This window comes from Haemaphysalis longicornis, unplaced genomic scaffold, assembly GCF_048455015.1.
Source record: "Haemaphysalis longicornis isolate Haplotype H1 unplaced genomic scaffold, Haemaphysalis longicornis Haplotype H1 scaffold_140, whole genome shotgun sequence".
Classification (NCBI taxonomy): Eukaryota; Metazoa; Arthropoda; class Arachnida; order Ixodida; family Ixodidae; genus Haemaphysalis; species Haemaphysalis longicornis.
The window spans coordinates 132,501-149,209 of record NW_027526246.1 but is presented as its reverse complement, the minus strand read 5'-3'; the positions used below and the strand labels follow the sequence as shown (position 1 = coordinate 149,209).

General features: G+C 48.6%; 1 protein-coding gene across 2 annotated transcripts in view; it reads right to left on the bottom strand.

Moving 5' to 3' along the window:
* LOC144165658 (monocarboxylate transporter 14-like) overlaps nucleotides 1–16,709 on the bottom strand; it is a 171,742-nt gene that overhangs the window by 96,530 nt on the left and 58,503 nt on the right. The window lies entirely within an intron of this gene.

Sequence of the window (16,709 nt, the reverse complement as noted above, 5' to 3'; positions counted from 1 at the left end):
GCTGATACTGACAGGGAATCAAAATTCGTGAAATATATTCAGTGACGATAGGAGCGCGGATCATGAAACATTGACAGCGGGCGGAAGTAAAGATACGCCGCGGCGGCGTTGGATGAGGCATAACAATAGTAAGTTCACATTGTTTTGCCTATCTAAAATATTCGTTAAAATATGTGGAAAATATTAAAATACGCGATAACCACAGAATTTGTCTAGAATTTTTGAAATTGTTTACAGAACTTGGTACAAGCTTTTTGTGTTGTCACTGTTGTTTTGAGGACAACCTCCGCGCATGTAATTTAAACATTTGTATTCTTACATTTGATCACCTGCATTCCATTACATTGTAACTTCTAAGTGCACCTTTTGTTCTTGAATGCTTTATGAACTGTTGTAAGAAAACTGAGCTCCGGTTGCAGGTATGCAGGTAGCTTCGTGCGTTGTAGAGGTGCATCAGGGAGGGGTGATAAATGGAGTAGCCACATACGTTGCTGTCCTCCAGTTGTAACCAAGTGTACGCAGTTCCTGCCTAAGCGCAAGTTAAGCGACGCAGCACGATGCACACTGGGTTGTTCCGAAACACTTCTACAGCGAAACTACATATTGCTACGTAACCTGAAGATATTTTTGATCCCTCAACAGAAACGCACTCGCCCTCCCTTTGATTAAAAGGCGCCATCAGACAGCCTTCTTTCCCTCGATTCTTCCTGCCTGTGGGGATCCTCGTGGGTAGCTATCATGTTTCAAAGGGGCCAGGATGTTCGTTTTCTTCACCCAAGGAGCCCACGCCCTGGGCTTGAGCTCGGCCTACACACCGAATGCGTTAAAAACCATTTCTTTCATTGATGATACTTAAATAACATTATGCTGGGATTCCAGTTGTGGTCGGACATCGGCTACGGTTCCATTCCATGCATTTGTGTCCTTTGTGTGCAAGAACGCCCTGCGGCAAACCCAACTTTATCGGAAATGCGCAGCAGAAAACAGCTGTAACTCTTGTTTTATCAAACCTTTCGCAAAAACAATGATATGAGCATTGGTCGCTTAGTCTACTATAGCCTTACGGCGCAATTATTTTATTTCTCATGACTAGTTTACAGTAATAATGCTGAGGTTGTGGAGTTCGCATCTGCTCCTAATTCACGGGTTTCTACGGAAAGGAAACGGGCTGCCGCGTGCTTTACCGCTGGGATAAAACTCTCGTCCCTCCAAGTTTCGTTAGGTACCGTATTTTCTCGCGTATAACCCGCCCCTGCACATCATCCGCACCCCCTCTTTCAGCCCGCCAGAAAAGAAAAAAAATCATCTCGTATTGCCCACACATAAAGGCTGCTCAAGCAACACATCACATACTATGTAGAAAGAAAAAGCGTATGTTTAGCAAGTAGAATACACTGACTGCCAGGCGAAAGTCACAATTCACTCAGTATCACTTCTCTCGCTACAGTTATCACTTGAGCCGCAGTACTCACTGTTGTACACAATTTCATCTTCACGGCACAAAGCGTAGCGCAGCTTCACGGCACAACCCGCATTGCGTGAAGCTTCACTAAAGAAAGAAACCCGCGTATTACATGCACCCTACTTTGTCACTGAAATTTTCGCATTTTTGGTGCGGGCTATACGCGCCATAATACGGTAATAACAAAGCCATAGTCTCGATTATTTGCAAAAGGCGAGAAAAATAAATACATGTACGTTCTCTGGCTTAGCGTGCGACGGGTATTTCATTCAGATTCACTGGTCATTCTAATTCACAGAAGAAAGTGTGACGGAGGTATTACAGACGCTCATCAAGACAACAAGAGACCTACGGTAAATTAAGAAAGACTCTCGCGTCACGACCTTCTCTGTCACGCTTCCCTCACTCCTTTGATTCGACACCAGAAGTTTCCCGAAAAGCAGTGACACACACATTGCGCGCGCAACTCGCAATGGGCTACTACCGTTTCTTCACCACGGCCGACTTCCGCTCAGAAAATGGTGGCACCCATGCAGACGCCCGGCACGACTCCCTGAAACGCATGCGGCCATCAACGAGAAAGACACACGCGGCTTTCATTGCTACAGCAATGCCTTCGATCGTAATTTAGCACGCACGCGATAAAATCGTCGCAGAGCTGAGTGCCATTAACTTCGGCAAGAGGAGAGCTGCATGGCAGCCTGGTGCGCCCTACAAGGACCACGAGTGCCTCGCAGACAGACGTTAGCGTGGCTGCCATTGCCCAACCTCCAGTACACAAAACCTCGGCAACGCGATTGACAACACGGTACGGACGACAGGTATCACGGCGGAAAAACCACGGCTGATTTTGAGCGCGATGCGTACAGGTATAGGGCACCGAGCCTACCTTTTGTCCCAAAGCAGGAGCGACTAAAAGTGCTTGCGCAAGCTCGGTTCCACGAGCAGTTCGTCGACGCTTTGGAATAGCTGCCGCCGCCAGCAATGTCGGTTTCGAAGGTCCTTTATGCTATCACCTCGCTCACCGCAGCTGCTAGCCCGACTACGGCTCCTCGCCTTCTCTTTGTCGACGTCGTGTGAATCGGCCGTTATTCCCATCTGGGGATTGACCTCTCCGGGGCGAGTGCTCGCGCAAGGAAAAAAGCCGTACGAATGCAGGCAGGCCCTTTTTTTTTTCATTTCCTCGTGAAACATTGAACTTGTGAATCAATGGCTTCTCACTAAATACGAGGTGCGTGCATGGATTCATGGCGGGGATGACTAGTAATGTCACATATGCCACCCGTTCTCGGCTACATGTAAAGAACGGGGTCGGCCCAGCTCTCCTCTAATCTTTCTAGGATCGAGGAAGTTTCTCTCAGGAGGCTTTGGTCAATGAAGAACTGCTAAGGTGGCCCTCACACCTTCAGCCACATGGACTATGAGCCCCTCACCAGAAGACCAAGGAGCTTGTCCCAAGTGTCCTGCTTCAGCGACTGAAGCTGATGATGTGCACGGGAACAAGGACACAACCGCCGCGGTGGCTGAGTGCCAAATGCGTTGTGCTACTGAGCAGGAGGCCGCGCCTTCAATTTCCGGCCGCGGCGGCCGATTTTCTGGTGGAGGCGAAAAGCCGAAACGCCCGTGTGTACGAGATTTCGGCGCACGTGAAAGATCCCCAGGCGGTGAAAAGTAATCCGGAGCCCTCCACCGCGGCGCGCCTCGTCGCCTGTGTAGCGTCGGCGGCTTAAACGCTACAATCAATCAATCAATCAATCAATCAATCAATCAATCAATCAATCAATCAATCAATCAATCAATCAATCAATCAATCAATCAATCAATCAACGTTAACAAGGACACCTCGGAACGACGCGCTGAGAGGGTGGTGGTCCCCGTTGGGATAAACCGCACGACTTCAACCGATGGGTACAAGCAGACAGATACTGCATGCATTTAACTGCACTGTATGCCTACCTGTAGACTCGACCGCAGTTATCGGTTTCCTGACTATCTGTGATTTTTGTATCCCCCTTCTTTCTCTATTTCCTCCTTTCTTCTATCTTGCCACCTTTAAACCTCCCCTTATATGCCGCGTGGCAACAATACGGAGCAAAAACAAAAACTGCTCGGATTTTCTCTTTTTCGATTGTGCGAACCTTTGAAAGGTGGATGTCTTGGGCGAACGTCATTTACGAGAGTTTCACAGATTACTTTATGACCAGCATAGAAATACTTCATAAAATTACTTGATCAGCTCAAGCACTAAAGAAGATGATGCTGATCGTCCCTATAATGGTGAGGATAACGATGAAGACATTTTTTTATACTTACGTCGACCAATTGTCTTGTTATAGAATTTTGAAGCCGTTTAATAATTCCTAAAGCATGAACCCTACGTTTGCCCATTCTTTGATTGGGTTAATATCCATTCGATGAGGGGTATCACTCATTATTACGGTAATTGCATGGAACAGAGGGGGGGGGATTATTGATGTCTGCTAAAGCCGTTCCAAACTGCTCTTTCGTAAACTGTGTGCACAACGGCAGTGCAGCGATGTGTTTTCTGTATGCGTAACTTAACCCGTCGTAAAGTATCAAGGCACCGTTATTAACAAAAACATCTTTCGCTGTAATCTAGGCAAAATATTTTAAATAAAAAAATATTGGTGACCAGTAAAAAAAATTTACTGATTTCTCGCGGACTAGATCCCGTTCTAACAGCGCTGACCTGTAAGCCAAAATATCCCAACAGCGACATTTTCATAAAGTTTCAATGATAATATTGGCTCTGCCAAACGCGAACCACTACATGGCGCTGCTTCACAACACGTCAATAATCCCTGAAAAAAAAACGTTTCGCACAGACAATTTATACTGCGCACCAATAGAATGCGGCTGAAACGTTCTCGGTAAACGCTGTGACAAGGCGCATTTGCCATAGGGTTTCATACTAATATATGCTAGAGGGAAATCTGGCGCCCATTTCTACAGGAGCTGCGCTTCAGCGAGCGTTCCGTCATGTACCGGGCAGGCACGTTCCGCTTGTCATTGGCATGGTCCAAGAACAGCCTGAGAAGTTGTGTCAGGTTGCAAAAAAAGCAAAAATATTGCTATAAAAGATTTGTCATACTTGTTTTGGTATTATAAAGTTGAAGATCCAAAAAGACAATTTTATCAGGGATTATTTGGAAGCTTCAATCACGATGAACAACAAAACAATGTTACCCTTTTTTGTTGATTTTGGCTTCGAGACAAAAAAGAAGCCGTATGGCTAGGTAAGCCAAGCAGGCGAGGAACGTCGCTAGCTGCATTGATTTCCCTCTATTGTATGTTAGTATGAAAGTGTATGGCATTTGCGGTGCGATATTCTGCTTGTAGATAGGTACAAGCCGAAGCTGCCTGAATAAAGCTAGTTGAACGAGAGGTGCCATCGCAGTGAGTGGTCGCCCAATAGCGTTCCTTCGGTCCTGATGAGACCCGCTTGAGCAGCCGCTGCCGCATCCACTAAAAAGAAACCTCTGCTCCTCAATTCAACTCCGTGTGTATGCACTGGCATTGCATGAAAACTTGAAGGTGCGCGCTCTAGTTCCTTCTATTTTATATCTGAAAGCTTCAAATCACCTGGGCGCTGTACAAGGTCCCTAAATGAGAATTCACTGCGCCCCCCACGCACACATACCCCTGAAATTCTCTGAAGAGGGATATCGACATGAACCAGGAGTTGAAACTATCCGCCCACGCTACCACAGCACCCTAGCCTATACTACAGCATCCTACACCATGTAAGTGTCGCTTTCAAGCCCAGCACCATATCGTCTTCGGTAGTGCTTTATTTTTTCCTCAAGGTATAATCAATCATCACAAAACGAAAATATGCTTTCACAGATTAGATTACCACTTCGTTTTCCCCTTCATTCTCCGGATTAGGACGCTTTAAAGTCTTGTTTAGTGAGGCAAAAAACAGAAACACGCGCTTCATGTTGATGCCACTTCAACCTTGTGAGGCGTATCTTCTTGGCTGCTTTGAAAGTTTCTCTGCGAAAGCAAAAAAGTGGGTCCTGCGAGGAATTGCTTCCCTTTTTTTTTCTTTTTCTTCCGTGCCCCCGAAAGCCCGGTCTGGCTCCAGACCAGCACTGCCGGTGCCAGGCAGTCAACTGTCAGCTATGATGTCACCACTGGTGCGGTGCTCTCCGACCGGTTGGCGAGCTTAGAAACTGCTCACAGCACTGCCAACAGAGACTCTCCCGGTGCAGACAGCGCCTGGCAATCAGGCGGAAGCATGGCCATGGCCTGTACGCCCCTTCCGTGGGCAAGGCCAATTGCGGCCCGCAAGATCCCACCGACAACGAGTCAGATCCTAATACCGTAGATAGGGCTGGGATGCGAGCCCATCGCCTAGCATTCGCGATCACAAGAACCGAAGTCCTCGCGATGGTCCTGTTGGTGGTAACTGTTGTGAGGCACCCTATATAGTAACCACGCTTGTTGCGGAGGAGGGCCGGTTGGCAGGAATGGTGGATCAGGTCTCCTCCTCCTCCTCCACCTCCTCCACCTCCTTCTCCTCCTCCTCAGCATCACCATCATCACCTACCTGATTTATCCCAGAGAAGGACGAAGGCCCCTCACAGATATTTCCGGCGACGCTCTGTCTAGTGCTAGCCGAGTTCCCCTTTTCCCCAAAAACTTTCGTAGTCCGTCTTTCCATCGAGCCCTCGACCGTAAACCGAATCAGGTCTACTGATGCCGATTGCGCGTCATTCGTCGAGGACAGGTGGGCCAGAGCCGGCACATCGTAAGCCTGATGGTTGCTCAGACCGCAGCAGAATCGGTGGGTGGGGTGACCAGTATCGCGTAACATCGCAGAAAATGGGCATACCTATTTCGTGGGAACGGGAGGTCAGTCATGCTTATAGGTGAAATGGTGCAACCCAATAGGGTGAAACTGCGCACACGTCTCTAAATCCGCGCCCCACTGTTAGACGACGAGCGTCCCCGTCTCCCTAAAATTTCAGCCGGCAGCCGGTTCGCGATTCCATTTACATCGCGATGTGGTGCATAGAGCGCACCTGTGATCATTAGTTCTGTGCATTGTAAGATGCTGCTATTACTAAGGATCATCAGTTATCTTGGCGCACGTTTGCTTGGCCTGCCGGAGCTGGTTGACAACGTTAGACCTTAAAGCAAGACGTCGGTTGTGCTCACGGAGTAAGATACGTGGTCGTGCCTAACGTCGGGCCATCGTACACCCGTGAAACCCACGCCCCCTGGTGTGCATCAAGCTTTCCGCATGCAAGCTATAAACAAAGGATTCGGGAGGTTTATGAATAACGCTGCACGGTTTTCCCGTTAAACCGGCAGAGGCAAGCTAACCGTTGTTTCGTGCGGAGGAATAGCGCGAAAGAAAATTTGCAGACGGCGTGGCTGCGAAGCAGATATTACAGTAAAAGCTCGTTAATTCGAACTCGAAGGGGACCATAAATTGTTCGAATTAAGCGGAGTTTGAATTGGCGGGAGGGCGCCAGTTAGACACTACTACACGTTTGTGGCAGGTAATTTTTTAAATAATGTTCGTCGAGGTGGAACAGAGAACGAAATAATGGATCAGTCAGTTTTACGCCCAAAACAGGCACTGGCATTCCATTTATGTGAGCAGTGAGCCGTACTGTCAAAATAATTACGCTGTCTATGCGCGAAAACAAGTTTATAGGCGGGGTGGAGGCGATGAAAATTAAAAGTAATCGGTAATATGCATTTGCTTGCGTTTATTCTGCCACGACTCCATGAACATCTCTTCGAACTGGCTGAAGAGCTACGCAGCGTTGGAATTCTCATAGGCTGAGAAATAATGTGCTGCAACATCCAGCCTCGACGATGATTTGTTGCATGCATCTCTAGTAAATTTCGTTTGGTTTGGATTTCCAACACAGTGTAATCACTCTGGGCCGACTTCTGCGACTAGCGACAGAAAGCAGTGTATGCGGGTTCGAATCAACCGTTCTGGACACCGAGGCGTTCGAATTATTGGGAATTTTCTCCATATTGAAACATACATGGTTGTGCCGGGACCAGGCCGTCAGTTCGAATTAACTGTAAGTTCGAATTAACCGAGTTCCAATTAACGAGCTTTACTGTAAACAGTTTTAGTACAGCGTTTTCGGCCTAAGCAAAGTGTTAGCGTTCGCTATTCCCTTGCGTCGTCCGCACTGCGCATGCGCAATACGCAAAGCTGGTTATGGGTTTAGCGGCTTAAGACGACGCACGCTATCTCAACAAAGTAACGTGCTTACGCTACGGCCCTAGCGCGTGCGCCTTGCGTATCCGTGTGTTCATAACATGGCGGCAAGTGGAGCGGAGCACCTGAACACTAACGGTCTTTTGTGAGCAATAATTTGAATCTTATAGGAGTTTTTGCTCCAGAGTGCCTAAATAGGTCACGTGGTCTGCACGCTGCTCCCGCGGTGAGCGAAACTAACGTGAAATTGCTGATTGGCCGAATGAAGCTCCTGCAAGCCTCCTTAGGAAGCTGTGTGCGTGCTGTTGACGCGTTTGCTTCGCGTGGAAAGCGGCTGTGTGTTCCTGCGGGAGGACTGTTGGGAATTAGTTATCACTAGCGGCTGCAAAACCCGTTGACTTCGGGTAAGAGCCTTCTTTGCTCGCGCCAGAGTGAAGTGACATGCTTGTCGATCGACGCCGCCAATCGTGTGACGTAAGTACAATCTTTAAGGCCCGTTCACACTTGCGGCTGGAGCAACTAAAGCGAACACTGCGATGGGAGCGACTTCCACATTCTCTATTAACATTAGCACGCGACAAGGGCAACCGCAACGACTTACTTCGGATGTTTTGTTGTAAACAGCGAAGCTGTTGAGCAAATCGTTCATGTGTGGTGTCCGCAGTTTTAAAAATATTCGTACGAGTAGGATGCTAGAACCATGGTCTATTTCCAGGTATTTATAGTAGGCACGGAGGGAGAGTCACAACAAGCCGAGCAAGGCTGCTGCTGTAGGAGCAAGAGCGAATCCTCGTCTTCTTCGCCGTTCGCTGCAAGTGCAAGGAACATGGCTGGCATGGCCCAGGCACATGGCCCCGTAATCTTTCATGCGCTGAGCTTGTGGTCGTGCTCCATCTTACTCCTAGCTTTTCTCGGAACAATACCAAGAAAATGCCGAGCGCTCGTGCACGCGTGCCTCGAGCGCACGTTCGTTAAGCTAAGCATGCCCACTTAGGGAGACTGGCCAACATTGGCTACAAAAACAACAAAAAAACTGCAGCGTTCGCTGTATCATGGCAACACTTGCTCAGAACGAGAAAGACACGTCATAGCGTACGCCCCTCGTTCGTACGTCCTCGTGTCGTCGTGCGCATGTGCTCTGTACAGTAGAAGAGTAAAGCTGTAGACCGGGCTAGTTGGTAATTCATAGTGATCAAATGTAGCGCAGAAGAAACACACGGGACGGAAAGAATACATACGGGCGAGCGCTCGTCCGTGTGTATTCTTTCCGTCCCGTGTGTTTCTTCTGCGCTACATTTGATCACAGCAGAAGAGCCGCGACTTGAATGTAGGAGCTACTGTAGGTGATCATTGGTTCCACATGGCCCGGCCGTGGATAGTTCACATGGCCGAAGAAGAGGCCGTGCTTCGAGGGGCTCATCATGCAAAGCATCCATTAGAGACGATAAGTCACGCTTGCAGAGTGGCGTACGAAAACGTCGACCAAAACGACGAGCTCACGCTGACCTTGCTCAACATAGGGTCATTGAAATGCCATGCCGCCGACGTCAACCATGACACCACAAAGATGCTAAGACTCAATTTCGTGTCTTGCAATGATCGCCCACAACAGCTTCGCCGTTCAAGCCTTGCGCGTGAGTACAAGCTGAATTCCCTGAATATTTTAGGGGTGAAGCTCCTCTTGCTCGGGGCAAGTCCCTCGGCGCGCCGTGTCCACCAATTCTCGAGGCGACCGCTAGAGGCGCAGCTGTGTAATAGTTCATAGGTCGCCCGCTAGATGGTACACCTGTTCTCCTCCGTCTCCGCTGCTCCGCTGCATACTCGGACGCGCGCGCTAAGTGTATATATAGAGTGTATATACAATCACCCCTATAACAATATGTCGAGCCTTTATATGATGTGTGGGCGAATGTGTCATGGTTTTACGGATAACCATTGGAGCTTCGCCCCACTCATCATCATTCACTTCGTGCAGATGGCGGGATTTTTGTGTCTCGCATGGCGAGGGACTTTACGGGAGTTTTAGTTTCGACATAGCACAGTGTGCGTATACTATGGTAGGATATGACGTCAGAAACTCTCGCCTCATCCGTCTGAGTCAAGAGCGACGAATCGACGGCGGCGACAAGAATTAGTCGAGCCCACGGAGCAAAATAAATAGTACTCCGTGGTCGAGACCAGTAGCTCTCTTGGCGCGACCACAGCGGTGCCGGGCGACAAGAACGAACGAAATCGCGTCGCTTTTATTACTTTTGGTAGCTCCATCCGGTGGGCCATCCAGCAGGTCTTCACTGCACTCGAAAAGCACTGACTCCGTAAAGGAGCCAGAGCCTAGTAGGGTAGCGAAGGTGCGACGACGAGCCGCGTCGGGACGGGGGTACTTACAAACCCCACCCACTGCAGGATCGATGTGAATAAAGCCCTGTTCGATACATTCCAGTAGCTCCAGCCGCAAGTGTGAACGGGCATTTCGACCGGCAGATGGCAAAAAATCGCATAGTATTCTTGTGCTTCGGCCTCGCAGTGAAAGCAGTTACGTCGTAAGATTGTGTTTGTTCGAAACGGATTTCTGGATTGTTTTCGAGCCAAACAAAATGTATTAGCCAGAACCTGCTTTTTGGCTCTGCGTGTTGTGTGCGACTGCCAATACAACTAACCCCGGGGATTCAAACCTTCCACTATATAGTATACTTAGGAGAATGTTCGTATTATGTTGTGCACGTTTGGCATTCAATATTTATACGGGTAGGCGTTGGTCTGATCGTTGGGTAGCCGGGAAAAATTCCAGGCGCTCATTCGGCCAGTCGAGTGAATCGCTTCGCATTCGGTTGATGACGCAGTAAGTGCGTGCGTGTCGCAACGCAAAACCAACGAAACGCAGTACTGAAACTCTCCTCACGATTCCGACGTAGCGTTGCCCCAAAATTTAACGTTTAGCGTACGTAAAGGCAGCAAACGCTATATACTAAAACTCTGTATTACTCCTTGTCCGATGCGCCCAACGGGTAAGTGCAGGTAAGTGAAAAAAGTGTACCGGATGTGTGTGGGGTCTTTGAGAGGAGGAAAGGAAAACGAATTGTACGTGTATGTAGAAGGGCGGAAATGAGAAGTAAGAAATATGAGAGGGGGTGGGGCTAAGGAGGTCAGGAAGGAGAATAGATGGTGATGGAGGGGCAGCATGTAAGAGGAGTTCTTAAGGGAAGAGGAGGGATGGACTAGAAGGAAGAGATGGGATGGTGAGAGGGAGCAGGGAGTAACGAAATGTATTGGCCTAATTGGTGAGACAGAAAGGGGATGAAGAGGAATAGGTTTAGATGAAGAGGATAAGGAGAAGAGGTTTAGATGAAAAGGAATAGGAGAGGCAGGAAAGGGGGAATGGACGCACGAAGCGAAGGGAAGGAAATAAAAAGGGACTGGAGATGAATGTTCGGAGCGGAGGGGGAGATTAGGGAGGGAGTAAGGATCGAGGGAGAGAAGGTTGAAGAAGGAGGATGAGCCAGAAATTTGGGTTATGCGGGGAGAGAAAGAGGAAGGGGAGCAGAGAGTGAAAGCGAGAAAAATCGGAGGAGAGTCTTGGAGTGATATTTCTCTCGGAGATCGTTACAAGCCAGGCACTTCTGGTGCGATGCGGAACTTGAATTGAACTTGTTGCTGTGCATTGTATCTCCCGTAAAGAGACCTAAAATACAGCAAACCAGCCTTACTTACGGAAATAGGGCCCACAATTGAGCCAATATAACATTTTGTAATAAAAGAATGACGTGCTTTGTAAAACTTTTTTCTCTGCTGGGCGCTCGAACCCAGGACCTTATTTCCAAAACCCCTTGGTTCTACCTCTCAGGTTATTCAGGCTGAACAGCCGGAGCACTTTTAGCAGTTAGTAAAAACCTAAGCATGAGTGTTCGAAGGGAAGGAGTAGGTCTCTTTGTGTGCGTAAAGGAACTAGCAGGCATGTAACCGCAAGGGTACGAAATCTTGCATCCCGCAACAGCAGGAGTGGAGGGTGAAGGTACGGTTGAGTTAGGAGTAGCAAAGGGAGATGGGGAAGGGTAGGGGAAGAGCGAGAATCCTAGGAGTATGATATAGGAGGTGGGGTTACATGACAGCAGTATAGCGAAAACATCAGCATCCTTCATCTGCTGCGAAGCAAGTACACACGTGGCCATTTTTTCTCATTAACTTCGGATGCACATGCATGGGGCGAGGGTTCCGAAGGCACGTGGCCGTAGAGCTTGCAGGCCGGACGTGAGTTCTCGCTTGAGCAACCCGCTTCCACGTATTGGGTTGGGCAGAAATGTAAAAAGGGTTCGCTACAAGCGGATCCTTCATGCAGTTAGCCTAATTGCGCAAAATGGCACCCGGAGACACGTGCAGTCGGCGAAATTGTCGCGATGTCGACCTGAGGTATACGTGCGCGTTCCGTACAATTATTTTCCCATCATTTCTAGCTATTCAAGCACATGCTCCTGTGCGGTCTTCTTAGTTGAAAAGATAAAGACGTTCTTGGAAATGCCTTCAATACTTTCCGAAGACAATATGTAGAATCGGTAAGTATAGCCGGTATTCTCGTTTTTCAGAAACTGTCGGCAGGCTTCAGGCATACACTGAGGAAGGTGCAAGCACGAGGTGCAAGCACGAGGTGCCCCAAGCTTGCAAGGCATCATGCTCTCACCACGACCATTTAGCTATTTGGCAGTGCGCCTGTGGCAAAAAAAAAAGGAGGGAAACCACCTGAGCGTTTGTAGCGCACCGACCACACCGAAATTATTGTTTGTGTTGGGAATGTATTTTACTGTTCATTTTTACTGCGCCTTTTGTCCGCTCCTTTGTTTCATTTTTTTTCCATTTCCCGCGGAAAGAATAAGTGTGCTCCTTTCGGTTTGTTGGCCCTCTCAAATCTCGCGGTACAGTATGCCAAGCGTGGCACAGAAGAGAATTCGAAGGGCATCTGCTCTGGTTAACTGGGGCTCCGCAGTCGGGAATTCCTTACTGCCTTTGTGGCATAGCTGCCAAGAGGCTCTATCTTGGAAGCCGCAGCGGTGTCCGTCCTCATCGGGTAACGATTCGGTGCATAAGTTTGCGGGCAGCGGCTCGACTCACCTCAATACCCTCAACGGAATCGTTATCGGGTATCAGGACGAGCTGCGCCTCGGCCATCCCCGGAACGTTCTTGGGGATGTCAAAGTGCAGCCGTACCGATGCGACCTCGTTGGTAAAACCTGCATGTCGCCTGGAAATCTCTGATACTTTGGATCGCACCTTTTCTTTTCGGGATGCCGATAGCGGCATCTTTGGTGGCTTCTGTAAATGTAGTGTCGGCCGTATCTTGTCCTGCGGCGTTGCTGACGCATGCCAAGTGCGCTGACGCAACATTGCTGCACGGAGACGCGGCCATATATCTTGTCGTTTGGTCGGCGACGTGTTTGGTGCTCATGGCTCCTACGCATTAGGCCTTGTTGTGTACTGGACATACGCACACATAAAAGCTAGACACATACGTGACCTTGATGTGACTGTGTCCTGAAGGGACTGTATTTACGTGTGGATTGGAAGTTTCGCTGTGGTAAGTTCCTCTGTCAAAGCGAAAAGAGAGTAGGTACTGCGAGGAATCGATTCCCACCCATCCTTCCGAAAGTCCAGTCAGACGCCGGTCGAGAGCTGCCCTTCCGACGCGGTAGTCTGTATGCTAAGACGTCACCACTGTCGCGATAAGCAGCCTCCACCCGAACAGGCGCAACTTGTGTGAGCATAGAAACCAGTACCGCGCAGCTGACATGGACTGTCCCGCTCCAAACAGCGCCTGGCAATCAGGTGAAAGAATGACCTTGACCTGTGGGCCACTTCCGTGGGCAAATCTTAGTACGGCCACAAGGTGCCACCGACAAGTCCGACCCTCGTGCCCCGCAGATGATGTGCACTTATGAACGACATACCTTAGCAGGGCAGCGATGCAAACCCACTGCGTAGCATTTTAACAGCGAATCTGTTTAGCAAATCGTAATTTTTTGTGTCCGTAGTTAAAAATACCAAGAAAATGCCGAGCATGCGCACGTGAGCGCGGGCCTCGCGGTGAATGCCCCGAAGTTAATAAAATCAAGAAAATGCCGAGTCGTGTGTGCATGCCTCGCGTCGATCACCCTGCGTTCCCGGCGCATGTTTGACAAGCCAAGCATTCCCACTTAGGGAGAATGGCCAACATTAGCGAACATCAACAACCACACAAAAAAAAATTGGCCGCGTATCTGCTCCTTTCGTAGCAAATGTCGTCAAAAGACGATAGTCTTTGTAGACATTTGCCAAGGAAATGCCCCCCTTTGCTTTCCCGCTCCCCTCTCATGCTGTTCATGTACCGTCGCGCTCATTCCAAGGTAAACACACTAAAGGTTTGCGCAAGGCGATTTGAATTTACCGCGTTCCACTGCTATAACGGGTTCCTCGATGCAAGCGCTGCAGTACGGCGGTGACGCGCGTGAATGGAGGCGGCCGACTAGAAGGTTTATAGAGCCGCGTGGCCGTGCTTCACGTGCGTTCCAAGCAGAACGTGGAACCTAGCTAGTGGAACCTTTCGTTGCTGTTGCCGCGTCATTTTTCATATGCCGCCAGGAGGCAGCGGTTTTCTGCAGTAAATGTAGAATATCATTTGTTATGGAAAAACCAAGCATCCATGAATTTTTAAATAAAGGAACACTGTAAATATCCCTTGTGCACTAATTTCCTGTCTTATATTTGCGTAATGTCTTGTTCTTGTTCAACAAAGTTGACAAGTATGAACATATAAACCGGGCTTAGACGTTTACATGTGGCTGTGAGTATATAAGACCATTGCGCAATATCAATTTTACTTTGGCCGGGCGGCTGAGACGAGTCACAGACAGACAGACGGACAGACGTACAGACAGACCAAAATTTCTGGGTTTAAGTAGCCCAAGAAAGACTGTCGTCTTTAAAAAACTCCAGCGTTTGCTGTAATCGTGGCAGCACTTGCTCGGAACAAGAGAGAGTGTAGCGTTCACCGCAATCGCGGCATTACCTGTTAGGAACAAGTAAACAAGTGATTGCGTACGCCCCTCCAAGATGAGGACCAATGATTATCACTTCCAAAAAAAAAAAAAAAACGAAGGAAGCTCACACGTATAGCACCAATGATGGAGTAAAGGTCAACGCGGCCGCGAAGGAGAAAATCGGCTGCAATCGTGGACTTTCTGGATGGTCGTGAAGGTTGCGTACAGCTTCGCTACTTTCAAGTGTTACCCGAGAGGCTTCCTTCATTTTGCCTAGCAAACTCCAGAACAGGGGACGGCTGTCACCAGCAGCAAAGGTTGTGACCGCTGACTGCAGCCCACGGACTGCGCACGCGAACCGCGTGACTAGGACAAGGTTTAACTACTTATAGATTAAAACACCGTGCTGACGGAGTTTACAGGAACGAAGGCTGGAGAAGCACACGATGCGCGCACACGAAAGTGCTGCTTTGCCGGCCACGTTTTTCGGTGCCTGGTTCTTCAGTCTCCCAGGCCGCTCACTTTCAGGGCCGTATGCGCGTACCCTTCAACTGAAGCGAAAGGCTGAATACAATCATCCAGTAGACGTAGCTACGCGGCACACTGCGAAATCTCGAGTGGAGGCAAACTTTCACGAAACACTGTGTGCATAGTCTTTCGTTTTCGCTCGTGATAAGTAGTTCTAGAAGTGCTCAATCAGCCATTTTTTATGGAGGGGAAAAACGAGAACGCCTGTGCATCGAGATTTCGACGCATGTTAAACATACTAAGGTGGTGTAAATTGATCTTTAGCCCTTCACTACGGCGGGCCTCCTGGACCACGTGCAGCTTGTGTGTGTTGAACCCACATTATAGGCAATATGAAAGGGCTCGGAGAGAAGTGCGCCAGGGGGGTAAATGGCATAAAAGCCCATACAGCTTTTATGTGATTATGTAAGATGGCTTATACTACGTATTTTCTCAGTTATAATATCTTCCTAACAATGCGTTTGTGCAAAGTAATGACGGCGACTTTTAAGTGCCGGTGTATAGCAGTGTGGCTTACGTCCTTATACGACAATTTTAACTTCGGGCTTAGGAAGTGAGTAAAACATGTATTCGAGCCGAAGAAAATAAAACAAAGCAATTCAAAGACACCTAACCGCTTTTTTTTTTGGTGGTGAAAGAATGAATTCCCATTTGAACCCCGAGGCGCCTTGCCTGCGCCTTTGTGTCTGTACTGCTTTTCTTTGCGATCCGTCTGGAGGAATTCAAATAGCTTCGCCCTGCTGACTATGCGTTGCGCCGATATTCCTTCCTCGCCACCGTGTACTTGGAGAGTTGACGACGGCGGGGAATTTCCCTGCTTCTTCCTCTGCTGCTGCGTTCTACTGTCGTGAACGAACACCTCTCGCTACACACGGTGTTGAACATCGTGTGTTAGAGGACGCCTCCGAAACAGCCATTTCTGTTATGGACGCAGGCTTTTTTGCTCAAAAAAACATTGAAGGATTTCGCCGTAAAAGTCAACACATCAGCGCTGAGGCGCCTTCCCCTTTTCTTTTTTTTTTTTTTTTTTCAGGTGGGCACAGCCAGACCGTGTCTCCTGTCCATGTGAAATTATTTTTTATAGTTTAGTTACATCCATGCTTTTTTCATTCACAACCCAGAAGAAGTGCTTAGGCGTTCAGGCACTTTTATTTTCTTTTTTATTTTCTATTATTTTTTCACTGACGTGGTAAACCATCGCCAGCAAAACTAAATTAGGTGGGTACGCGAAACGGCTCATTGTACGCTGAATATATGATAAAAAAATGAAAAGGACGCCAAATAGCAGGGGCCCGCATTGAAACCGCTACGAAACTAAAAGTGGTGAACCTAGCTTCGCCTCAAATCTCGAAATGTTCGTTCAAGGGTCTGTTGAAAGCTGTGCGTCGAACGCTCGCCACGGCGAGATCCCCCCCCCCCCCCCCCCAGGCAAATTTTTAAGGCGTTAACCTGAAAAGAACGAGGCTCTTCAGTTTGTCGGAATTTTTTCCCATGCTTCTGAACT